This window comes from Bubalus kerabau, chromosome 22 (assembly GCF_029407905.1).
Source record: "Bubalus kerabau isolate K-KA32 ecotype Philippines breed swamp buffalo chromosome 22, PCC_UOA_SB_1v2, whole genome shotgun sequence".
Classification (NCBI taxonomy): Eukaryota; Metazoa; Chordata; class Mammalia; order Artiodactyla; family Bovidae; genus Bubalus; species Bubalus kerabau.
The window spans coordinates 45,234,446-45,246,806 of record NC_073645.1 but is presented as its reverse complement, the minus strand read 5'-3'; positions in this window follow the sequence as shown (position 1 = coordinate 45,246,806).

The window sequence follows — 12,361 nt, the reverse complement described above, 5'->3', positions numbered from 1 at the left end:
CCCAGGGACGCTCTCGCTCACCTCTTCCCACTGCAGCGCCATGGCCCTATTTGGTTTGAGCCAACTTATCGATTTTGCTCATTACTTTTCCTATTGAACTCTTTGGTCCACAGCGGAGATCATTTGCAAATAAAGCCCAGGGTTTCCAGGGGTTTCTGAGGCAATCAACCAGGCAAGAATGCAGTCTCTCATGTCAGATCAGCTTCTGACCATCCTTTATTATCATTTTTTAATATCACTCATTTTTTTCTCTGTTAAAGTTGTTTCTATCCATCTCACTTTGGCATTGCCCAGACCAATCTTCCTAAATTAGCAGAGTCCCACAGTACCCTGCCTGGTGAAGGAAAGAGGAAAAAAAAAAAAGAAGACAGACAGACTGTCTGCGGGAAAACTATTTAATTTGAGCTGGTTGCCCCTCTGAAAAATGATGTCCACATCAGATAAGGAGACGGCCAGTTTAAATTGTTCTATCAGAACTGAGCTGCCTGGAATGAAGCTCATTCCACACAATTGGAAACTGTTCTCTTCTGCGTTTTTTTTTTTTACAAAGCAATTGCCCAACTTGAAGGCTGTTTGTGATTGAAGTAGAGGCCACAATAATTTATACAGTAAAAGCCTCTATCTAGATCAAATTGTATATTTTCCAGGTAACTATGCTGGGTAAATATTCCCTCTGTTTTATCTTTAATGCAATATCTTTATGCATTCTGTCAAGCTAACACTCCCTGGGGAATATTTTACACACTGATACACAGGCAACTTGCCACTTATTACGTTTAAGGTGGTTTGTCTTTTCAAAGATGAGAACGTGAAGCATTATATCCACCTTCTGTAGAAGCAGTTTGCCCTATGAATGTGCACGTGTGGCCCTGATGGGTCTCTTCCTGTTCTAATTAATACGACAACATAGCATTGTCATCAGCCAGTATTTATGGGGGAGCCCTTTGAGCCTGGATCTATCTTATTCAGGTCCTATCTTATTCTAGGGATCTAGGCAAAAGAAGTACTCACACAGCTGTGCAAGGAGTGGGCGGCAGCACCCTTTGCTGTTGCAAAACAGTGAGATTGGCTAAATAGATTATTACATATACTGCCATTAAAGAATGAGATCAATGTACAGCGCCTGACATACTACCATACCATGATATATCTGGGGAAATCGAAAAAAGTCGACTGAAAAACATTCCTGATGGAATGTCCATTTTCAGGGGGAAAAGAATCTCAGCATATGCTCTGTGTGTGTGTGTGTGTGTGTGTGTGAAGTTTATATTGGAGATGTGTACATGGAGATGTGCGTGAAGTTTATATTTCCATTTTAAAGTCTAGAATAATATACATCAAGCTGTTAACAATGGTAACCTTTGAGGACTGGGACTAGAGCAGAAGGCAAAAAGACACATACTTTATTTCAGATGCTTATATATTATTTGAATTTTCTACAAAGAATATGCTACTTTTGTTTAAAAAAGAAAAAAAGTGTATTTCTACTTGCATTTCCCCACCTAGAAATAACAGTTGAAACACAAGACCCTCTCAGGGTTTTCTATTTGGGGTGGGTGTTTTTTGTTTTTTTTGTTTTTTTTGTTTTGCTTGTTTATTTTGTTTTTTAAAAGGGGAAATTAAAGACACACATGTCTGATGTCTATAAAATAATATGCAGTAAAAGGTGAATAAGGTGGAATCTAATTATGTGCAAACTTAACTTGGGAGCAGGAGCCTACTTTAGACCCTGACCCTCAGGAAGACTGAATTCTCCAGGACTTCCTGGGACCAGAGACAGTGAGGATGAGAGGAATGGCCTTTTCTGTTATGGCTCTGTTGATCAGCCAACTTGCAAAGGCAAGAAGCAAAGAGCCATGATCTTTCCTACAACATTTTAAAGAACAGCTGTAGTGTAGATGGAATCGATCAAGCAAGTTTTAGACTCAAGATAAGCAAGTATGAAGTATATGCTATGTATGCGCTGGACACTACGCATGGTGCTTTCACATTTATCCCCTCCTTGAGTCCTCAAAACTCAAGGATGCTTGAATGTGTGTACAGAAGACGATTGGAGAGAGTGATACTAAGTTCAATCCCTGGATCGGGAAGAGCCCCTGGAGAAAGGAATGGCTACCTACTCCAGTATTCTTGCCTGGAGAATTCCAGGGACAGAGGAGCCTGGCGGGCTACAGTCCATGGGGTTGCAAAGAGACAGACACAATTGATACTGAGTTAAAATTAGGTTAAATCCTGCAGACTATCACGAACCCGTAGAATACCCAATTCCCACTCGCCCTCAGGAATTTCAGACTATCTGAAATGTAGAACAGTGTGAATACCCAAACAACTAAATACACATTTCCTTCTCATTCTTTCCTTTGGTCCACTCGGTGCTTTCAATCTTTAATGAGTGTAAGCACAGGGTTACTGTCAAGGACTCTTGTCTTTTTTAGCTGGGGAGGAGGGAAGAGAAATCATTTGTCTACCATACAGCCTCCTTCCAGTCTTGGAAAGAAGTATATCCCCTCTCAGCACAGAAAGTAAGGGAATCAGGGCCTCCCTCTTCGCCATCCCGGGCAGCCTGCTCAGCCAATCAGACACCTTCACCCAGGACTTTGAACACAGAGCAAATGAGGATATATAAGACAAAGTGAAAATTCAAATGCAGTGGTAGCAGCTGTATCTAGCAGAAGTAGCAGTGTTCTGCCCAGACTATTACAATCAAAACATAGTTGCTCAACTGTACTTCAATTTAAAAATAAATAGATAAAAAAAGCAAACAAAAAACATAGTTGTTCTATACCCCAACTCATTGCTGCTGCTGCTGCTAAGTCGCCTCAGTTGTGTCCGACCCTGTGCAACCCCATAGACGGCAGCCCACCAGGCTTCCCCATCCCTGGGATTCTCCAGGCAAGAACACTGGAGTGGGTTGCCATTTCCTTCTCCAATGCATGAAAGTGAAAAATGAAAGTGAAGTCGCTCAGTCGTGTCCAACTCGTAGCGACCCCATGGACTGCAGCTTACCATGCTCCTCCGTCCATGGGATTTTCCAGACAAGAGTACTGGAGTGGGTTGCCATTGCCTTCTCCACCCCAACTCATTAGGCTAGTGTAATATTGATATGAAAACCTGATAAAGACAGTATAATGAAGGGAAAATACATTTTAATCTCTCTCATTCATATAGATGTAAAATTTGTGGTGCTGGAGAAGACTCTTAAGAATCACTTGGACAGCAAGAGTAAACCAGCCAATCCTAAAGGAAATCAATCCTGAATATTCATTTGAAGGACTAATGCTAAAGGTGAAGTTCCAATACTTGGGCCACCTGCTACTCATTGGAGTCAGCTCATTGGAAAGTTGGCTCAGGGTGAGCCAACTCACCCTGATGCTGGGAAAAATTGATGGCAGATGGAGAAAGGGTGGCAGGGAAGAGGATGAGGTGGTTACATAGCATCATCGACTCAAGGGACATGAATTTTAGCAAACTCTGGGAAATAGTGAAGGATAGAGGAGGCTGGCATGCTGCAGTTCATGGGGTGGCAAAGAGTCAGACAAAACTTAGCGACTGAACAACAACAATGAAAATCCTAAATAGAATATCATCATGCTAAATCCAGCAATGTAAAAAAAGAATATTATATTACAGCCAAGTTGAGCTTATACCAGTAAATCGAGGTTGGTTTATCATTAGAAAAGTAGTGAATGTATTTTACCACCTTCACACACTCAAAAAGAAAAATTATATGATTTTTTTCATAAATTCATAAGAAGCATTTGATAAAATTCATTATGCCTACATGATGGAAAAACAGTTGTAGTAAGCCAGAAATACCAGAAGTAGAGGGAAGCTTCCTTAAACGGATAAAGGATATTCACTCTCACCAGACATTATACTAATTGGGAAAATGGTGACAGTGTTAAGATTACAAATAAGACAATCATGTCTACTATCACCATTTCTATTCAATATTTTAACAGAGGCCCTAGCCAGAGCAGTAAGGCCAGAGGTAAACAAATAGTGTGAGGGTCAGAAGGACGACGCCGAACTGTCAGTATCTGTGGAAGCTATTATCGTCTACATTTAAAGAATCTACAAAAAATCTTGGGTAAATTACTGTAACTAATAAGTGAAATTGGCAGGGTTATGCAATTTTTAAAAATCAATATAAAAAGTAATTGTCTTTCTATATACAGTACAGATACATTTTTAATGATACAATTTTCAATAACTTCAACAATAGCAACTACTTACAAGTATAGCTAACAAAAGATACTCAAGTCATAGACAAAACTACATACCTTGAAAAAATTAAAGGAACCTAAATAAATGGAGAGACACATCATGCTCATAGTTTGGAAGACCCAATATTGCAAAATATCAAATCTATAGATTCAAAACAAACTCTCAACAGATACTTTGTGTAAATTGAAAACTGACTCTAAAATTTTTGTAGAAAAGCAAAGAGCCAAGATCAGCCATGAAACTCTTGAGAAGAACAAGAGGGAGATCTTGTCCTGATGGAAATTAAGAGGAGCAAAGAAAACTTATTATAAAGTTATTATTGCAGTGCTGGCTTTAGAAGTCACAAATAGACCAATATTTGTGCATATACAGACATGTGGTTGTTTCTAAAGGTAACACCATAAAGCAACGAAAAAGGATAATAAATAGAGCTGGGATAATTTGGCATCCATAGGGAAAAAAACTTAACTGGACCCCTACCTCATACCACACTCAAAAATCAACTCTAGGCAGATTACAGACCTAAATGTAAATGGCAAAATCCTATAGAAGACTATCTCTGTGGGAAAAAATTATAAAGCAAGGCAGAAAATATTAACCATAAAAAGGAAAATCTGATATAACTGACCACATTAAAATTTTAAAACTTCTGCTTATCAAAGCATACCATTAAGGGACTTTCCTGGTGGTGCAGTGGTTAAGAATCTGCCTTCAGTCCAGAGGTTGTAGGTTCAATCCCTGGTTGGGAAACGAAGATCTCCCATGACACAGGGCAGCTGAGCCTGAGTGCCGCAACTAGAGAGTCCATGTGCCACAACTAAGCGCCAACGCAGCCAAATGAGTAAATGTTTTTAAAAGAACAACATTATCTTTAAGAGAGAAAAAAATGAAGCCACAGAGCAGAGCAGAAAAAAATGTGCAATCCTTAAAACCAAGGAAGACTCAGATCCAGAATCATTTTGATAAAATGAAACAATCCAATATTTTCTAAAGGGCAAAGGACTTGAGACATTTCACACAGAAGAAACCCAAATGCCAATAAAGATATGAGAAGGTAAAGAAGAAATTCAAGTTAAAGCCACAGGGCAGGGCGGGGTGGTGGGGGAGGCGTCAGTGGATGGACTTCCCTGCTGATCCAGTGTTTGAGAATCTGCCTGCCAAGGCCGGAGCAGCTAAGCCTATGTGTCCCAACTCCTGAAGCCTGCTCACCTAGAGCCCAGGAGCCTCGACGAGAGAAGCTGCCACGATGAGAAAATCCATCGCCAAGAGAAGCCCATGAAAGTGAAAGTGAAGTTGCTCAGTCATGTCCAGCTCTTTGGGACCCCATGGACTGTAGCCTACCAGGCTGCTCCATCCATGGCATTTTCCAGGCAAGAATTCTGGAGTAGGTATCCATTTCCTTCTCCAGGAGATCTTCCTGACCCAGGGATGGAACCCAGGTCTCCTGCTTTGCAGGCAGAAACTTTACCATCTGAGCCACCAGGGAAACCAAAGAAGCCCATGTATCACAGCAAAGAGTAGCACCCCCTCTCCGCAACTAGAGCAGGTCCACTCGCAGCCACGGAAACCCAGCGCAGCCAAAAATAAATGAATGACTCTCAAAAAACAAAAACGCCACGGTGCACTATCCCTACACACCCAGTACCCAGGCCCGGGCTGCCACAAGTGTCCTGTTTTGTCATAAGGGAGGGGGGCTTGGGCTCCAGGGTAGGGGCCCCCACTCATCCCTCACTACCAGTTCTAATAGTGATGGTCTCCACACGACTTAGAAGCATATCATTTGAGAAATTAGAAATTCATTTCTCTAAACCATCCTCCAAGCCGTTTCTGGTAGGCATCCTTATTAAAGCTAATGTTCTACTTTATGTCACAAAGTCTCAGGATTAGAAATGCCATTCATGAAGTCTCTTTTTTTTTTTTTCCAATTCTTCTTTGAAGCAACCACTTTGACCACCACTCTGGTCCCCTCAAACTTCTCTTTCCCTTCTATTCTTGGGCTTTGTTCAGGCTACTGTAAAACTGCATCTTTCAAACTTTGTGAAGGCCATTTGGTACAAGTACTAAATCACTTTGGCCCAGTGTACACAGCATCTTTTTTGGTTTAGGTTTTTTAAAAATTTTTATTGAAATATAGATATTCATAGTGCTGTGTTGCTTTCAGGTATAAAGTGATTCAGTTGTGTGTGTGTCTTTATATATATATATAAATATATATATACTGTGTGTGTGTGTGTGTGTGTGTGTGTGTATACATGTGCTTAGTCACTTCAGTCGCGCCCTACTCTTTGTGACCCCATGGACTGTAGCCTGCCAGGCTACTCTGTCCATGGGAATTCTCCAGGCAAGAATACTAGAGTGGGTTGCCATGCCTTCCTCCAGGAGATCTTCCCAACCCAGGGAACAAACCCTGATCTCCTGCACTGCAGGCAGATTCTTTACTGCTGAGCCACCAGGGAAGCACATATACATATATTCTTATATTTATATATTTTATTCTTATATATAGATTCTATATATATATTATTTTCTAATCCTTTCCATTATACATTATTATAAGATATTGAGTATAGTTTCCAATGCCATACAGTAGGTCCTTGTTGGTTATCTATTTTGTATTTAGTAGTGTTTATACTACTCTTTCTGCCCCCTTCTGATGCCTATGTCAGAAGCTTTCTCTGTCTCCTTTATACTTTAATAAAACTTTATTACACAAAAGCTCTGAGCGATCAAGCCTTGTCTCTGGCCCTGGATTGAATTCTTCTCCTCCGGGGGCCAAGAATCCCGGTGTTTTCGCGTGATTCAACAACAAACTTTCATCATGGGGGCTTGTCTGGGATCCTTCAGGACAAGATGGGAGCTAACAATTCCAGCCTCATTCCTTTGAACTGTATCCTGAAAAACTGGGATAGATTTGATCCCCAGGGCTTAAAGGAGACACACCTGGTCTTCCTATGTGATGCTGCATGGCCATGGTATCCATTGGAGGACAGCGAACTGTGGCCAGTTGGAGGGTCTCTTAAGTATAATACTGTTCTACAATTAGACCAGTTCTGTAAGGAACAAGGGAAATGGGTAGAAGCAATGGCAACCCCCTCCAGTACTCTTGCCTGGAAAATCCCATGGACGGAGGAGCCTGGTAGGCTGCAGTCCATGGGGTCGCTAAGAGTCAGATATGACTGAGCGACTTCACTTTCACTTTTCACTTTCATGCACTGGAGAGGGAAACGGCAACCCACTCCAGTGTTCTTGCCTGGAGAATCCCAGGGACAGAGAAGCCTACTGGGCTGCCGTCTATGGGGTCGCATAGAGTTGGACACGACTGAAGCGACTTAGCAGCAGCTTAGCAGTGTTTATATTTTAACCCCAACCTCTTTATTTATCCCTCCCCCACGTCCCCTTAGGCCACTATGTTCTCTATGTCTATGAATCTATTTATGTTTTGTAAATAAGTTCATTTGTATCATTTTTTTAGATTCCACATATAAGCGCTATCATATATACTACTTGTCTTTGTCTGGCTTACTTTACTTGGCATGATAATCTCTAGGTCCACCGCGTCTTAAAGCACTTTTCCATCAGAGCCTGCACCTCTCAGAGCCATGAGACAGGGATTCTGTCTTATCCCTTTAACTTGCTCCAGGGACCAAGGTAGACGAGTGGCCTCAGGGGAACAGGACGCAGCCTGGCCGCCCCTCCTTTCATCGAAGGCTTTCTTTTTCTTCCTTTTCTATGCACTTGCGTTTCAGATAAAGTGCCCATCTCCACGGCCAAGAAGAGGTCAAATTAAGAATGGTGCTCTTTTTAGCAACCACAAAAAGTTCTCATTTTCTCATCGAGTAAAGTTCCCTAATGGCTGATATATGAGCCCAATTTCTAACCCGTCCTGAATTGCACCATTTCCCTCTCACGGACTCGGGCTCCCCGTGGGGCAGATTGCCTTGGGCACCACAGGTGCTGGGAGGAACCAGCAGGAATCATCATTTCTCCCTTCCAGGCTTCTTGCCTTTGGTGTTTTAATTCATGCCGAAGTCCTAAACCTTACAAGAGAACTGAGGCATCACTGGGGTCCTTAAACTGCCCCCATCTGAATCGGATGTAGTGGCCCAGGTGTTCCTCCTTTCCAGGCTAGTCTTTAGAAGACAGAGGGCAAAACTGGATGGAAGGAGGGGTTCAAGCTGTTTAATAAATGACCTAAAAGAAAATCACTGTCCATAAGGTTCTTAAATCAGAGCCTCTGTATCTGTGGCTTTTAAAGACCCTAAAAATTTACCCCCTCCCTTGCAAGCAACAGCCTTTGTACTGAGATGGATTCTGTCATTGGACCAAGAAGTTCCCAGAATGAGGTATCTGGGCTTCCTGATTTGACCCGTGCATACCATTCCTGACTGTGCCATCTCGTGCCTAGTCTAGAGCCATGAGACACAAGACCCGAGAGCCTGCATTCCCTAAACAGCAGCTCAAGGCATCTGAACACGTAAGACACCTTAATAGAACTTGAGGATACGGTGCTGTGTGCTTGGTCCCTCGTTTGTGTCCGACTCCATGGATCTTTGAGATCCCATGGACTCTAGCCCACCAGGCTCCTCTGTCCCTGGGTTTCTCCAGCAAGAATACTGGAGTGGGCTGTCATGCCCTCCTCCAGAAGATCTTCCCAACCCAGGGATCAAACCAGGTCTCCCGCACTGCAGGCACATCCTTTACCATCTGAGGTAGCTGTATCTTAAACCCAAGTCTAAGCATTTGGCTCTTAAATCTAAGGACTCTCTTAGCTACAAACAATGCCATCACTCCTGGCCTGGACCAGTACCTGAAGCCCCCTGTGCATGGGCAATAGAGGAAGCTGATGTCCTGCGATGCTCTAGTCTAGAGCTGCAGACACTCCCCTTCTGGGGGAGAATTTAGTCAAGGAAATGTTCATCATGTCCTTGAGTTCTGGAAAGTTTTCCATTTTATAATATTTTTTTGCTTGTTTATTCAAATATTTGGCTGTGCTGGGTATTCACTGGGGCACACGGCATCTTCAGTTTCAGCATGTGGAATTTAGTTCTCTGACCAGGCATCAGACCCAGACCACCCACATTGGGAATGCGGAGACTTAGCCACTGGATCATCAGGGAAGTACCACAGAGGGTTTTCTACCACTATTAAGGAAGGAATTTGCATCCTGAAAGTAGTCCCTTTCTCTCCACAGCCACCTCTGAAAGCCTTCAGAGTCCTGAAGAAATCTGAATTTGATGGACTCTGATGTAAGTGAGAGTATAAGTAAGGGTGTCCCTGGTGGCTCAGTGGTAAAAAACCCACCTGCCAATGCAGGAGATGTGGGTTCGAGCCCTGGGTGGGGAAGATCCCCTGGAGAAGGAAATGGCAACCCACTCCAACATTCTTGCCTGGGAAATCCCATGGACAGAGGAGCCTGGAAGGCTGCAGTCCATGGGGATCTCAAAATAGTCAGACACAACTTAGCAACTGGGCATGAACACACGATGTAAGTGAACCACGTTGGGCTCAATTCACTTCTGTGAAGCTTTGAACCAGAAACAACAGGCATCCTGTTTGGAAGAATGTCTATGCAGCGAGCACTTGCTGTGTGCTTCACATGAGTGATTTTATCCTTTCCTTGTGTTAAAAAAACGAGAAACCCCAGGCTCAGAGGGGTTAAGTGACTTGCTTGAGGTCACACAGCTGTTTGATACCTGACTCCGAGACCTCTCCCGTCCCTGGACGCTGGGTTGCCTCACACTGGGCGTGCACTTTGCCGGGTCTGCATACAGTGGGCATCAGAGTGCTCTGAGGTCAGCCCCTCTCCCCAGCAGGAGCCCCTGTGTGCCCACAGCACACATCCGGACCTCACAGGGAGAGAAGAGCCATCTGGGTTTCTCTAGCACAACCCAGCTCAGCAGCCTCTGACCCGACTCAGCTGCTGAGCAATCTTCTGCGGCTCCCTGTCACCATGCCCAGGAACATCCAGGACTCTCAGCCACAGTCCCCCAACTTCCTCCTGGCACTTCATGGTCTAGGAACACAGACCTGTGTCAGCCCCATCGAGCCATGCTCTCTCTCCCCTCCCCTCCTGGGCTTGTGCCACTCCTTCCACTGTATTCTGACTCTTCCCACGACTCCTAATATTCATGTGACGCCCCCCCCCCCTCCAGGAAGCCTTCTCTGATTCCTCCCCCAGTTGCTTGCCGCCACACCCCACCAAAGTCTGTACCCCCTATCCAGTAACAATCTGGCTGTATGTGTCCCAGCCAGCAGTATCCTGCATATGGGGACTGCATCTGGTCACAACTTTGTTCCCAGTGCAGCCTTCAGCTGATTATTGGGGGTGGGGTCTAAACCTGTCCTGGGGTTGCCTGGCTTCCTAGCCTGGAGGGGACACTGGCCCAAAAGTGGCTGTAGGCGTCAGCCCCACTGAAACCCTAAGTTTCCGCCCCTGGAGCTGCAGACGAAGGCAATGTGCACAAAAGGCACAGCGTGGTCGCCTCTCCTGGAACAAAGAGACACACGTGGGTATCACCCTCAGTGGCAACGGCTACCCCGAGCCCTGCCGCCCACACCACGCTGGTTGCCATGGCATGTTTCAATTAAGTAGAAGGATTTTGTGTCTTGATAACAGCAAGCACGTCTCCCTTTTGTTTGTCCCCGGTCCCTCTGGGAACCAAGAGAGGGTGTGGAGCTCAGAGCTGGTTCTCAGGGGAGGGGTGGGAGGGAGGCCTCTGTGGAGGAGACTGGGGGGGAGGTGGGCTGCCCCTCTGACACGCCCCTGCTCTACTGCCCTGGGACCAGCTTCCCCTGTCCAGAGGCGCCTCCTCCAGGCTGTCGCCCATGATGGGCTAAGGGCATGGGGCAGTGCTGGGCAGACTGATCTGTTCTCACTCCCTAGTCAGTAGCCTCTGTTTCCATCAGGGATCAAGAAAAGGGCACAGTGGGAAACAGAACTAGAACAGGAAAATTAGGAAATCCAAAGCTGCTTCTGCCAACCTTGCATTGCAGCTGGCATGTGGCTGGCGGTACAGGCCTGTGTGTCTGTGCTCTCCTGTGTGTGCTCAGTCGCTCCACTGAGCTTCCCACTCCAGCCCTGTAGACTGTGGCTCACCAGGCTCCTCTGTCCATGGAACTTCCTAGGCAAAACTGGAGTGGGCTGCCATTCCTCCTCCAGGGCATCTTCCCAACTCAGGGGTCAAACCCACGTCCTCTGCATCTCCCGCATTGCAGGCAGATTCTTTACCACTGCGTCACCAGGGAAGACAGTACTCTCCTTAACCATTCCTTAGCCTGGTGTTCCACTGAGGCCCTTAGGTGCTTCCAGCCCAGGGCCAGGATGCATTTATATGGAGAACCTGCGTAATGAACCCACCCATCAGCGCAAGGTCATACCTCATTTGTATTTTCATCTGAGTTGAGCAGAATAAGCTAAGCAGAGACCAGGGGACCCATCTTACAGACGTGGAATTTCTGATCACAGAGGTTAGGAACCTGCAGATGGAGCCAGGATTTAAATCCAGATTTGTCTGACTCCAAAGTTCCTAGTATTCCCTCTCCCCAGCTGCCTATTCAACTTTCCTTGGATGTGTACTGTACTCAGAGCACGGGCTCAGGGAAGTTCTGGGGGGAAATGGATGAGGACTCCAGTCTAGGTCTCACAATATAGACCAGCACTATCCCATCAAATAAAATGCCAGCCACATCCATAGTTTTAAATTTTCTAGTAGCCATATTAGCAAATAAAAGAAACATGTGAAATTAATTTTAATAAAAAAATGTCTTTAGCACACTATCCAAAAATATCATTTCAACATGTAATGAGATCATTTACATTCTCTTTTTCCTATTAAGTCCTAGAAATCTGAAGTGTATTTTATCCTTACAGCACCTCTCATTTCAAACATGTCATCCTGTTGTGCCCTGAGCCCAGGCTCCTAACCATGGCAACACTTCCCACCCACTGCTTCTCAGAGCTCTTTCCTATAAGATCTCCTTGTATCTTCACAACAAGAAGGTGGGCGGACATGGTTACTCTCTCACAGGTGGGACTGCCAACCCCAGATGGTCTCCAGGGATCCTGGCATCTGGGTATTTATATCTTTAAAAAAAAAAGTTAATATTTATTTATTTATTTGGCTGCTCCAGGTCT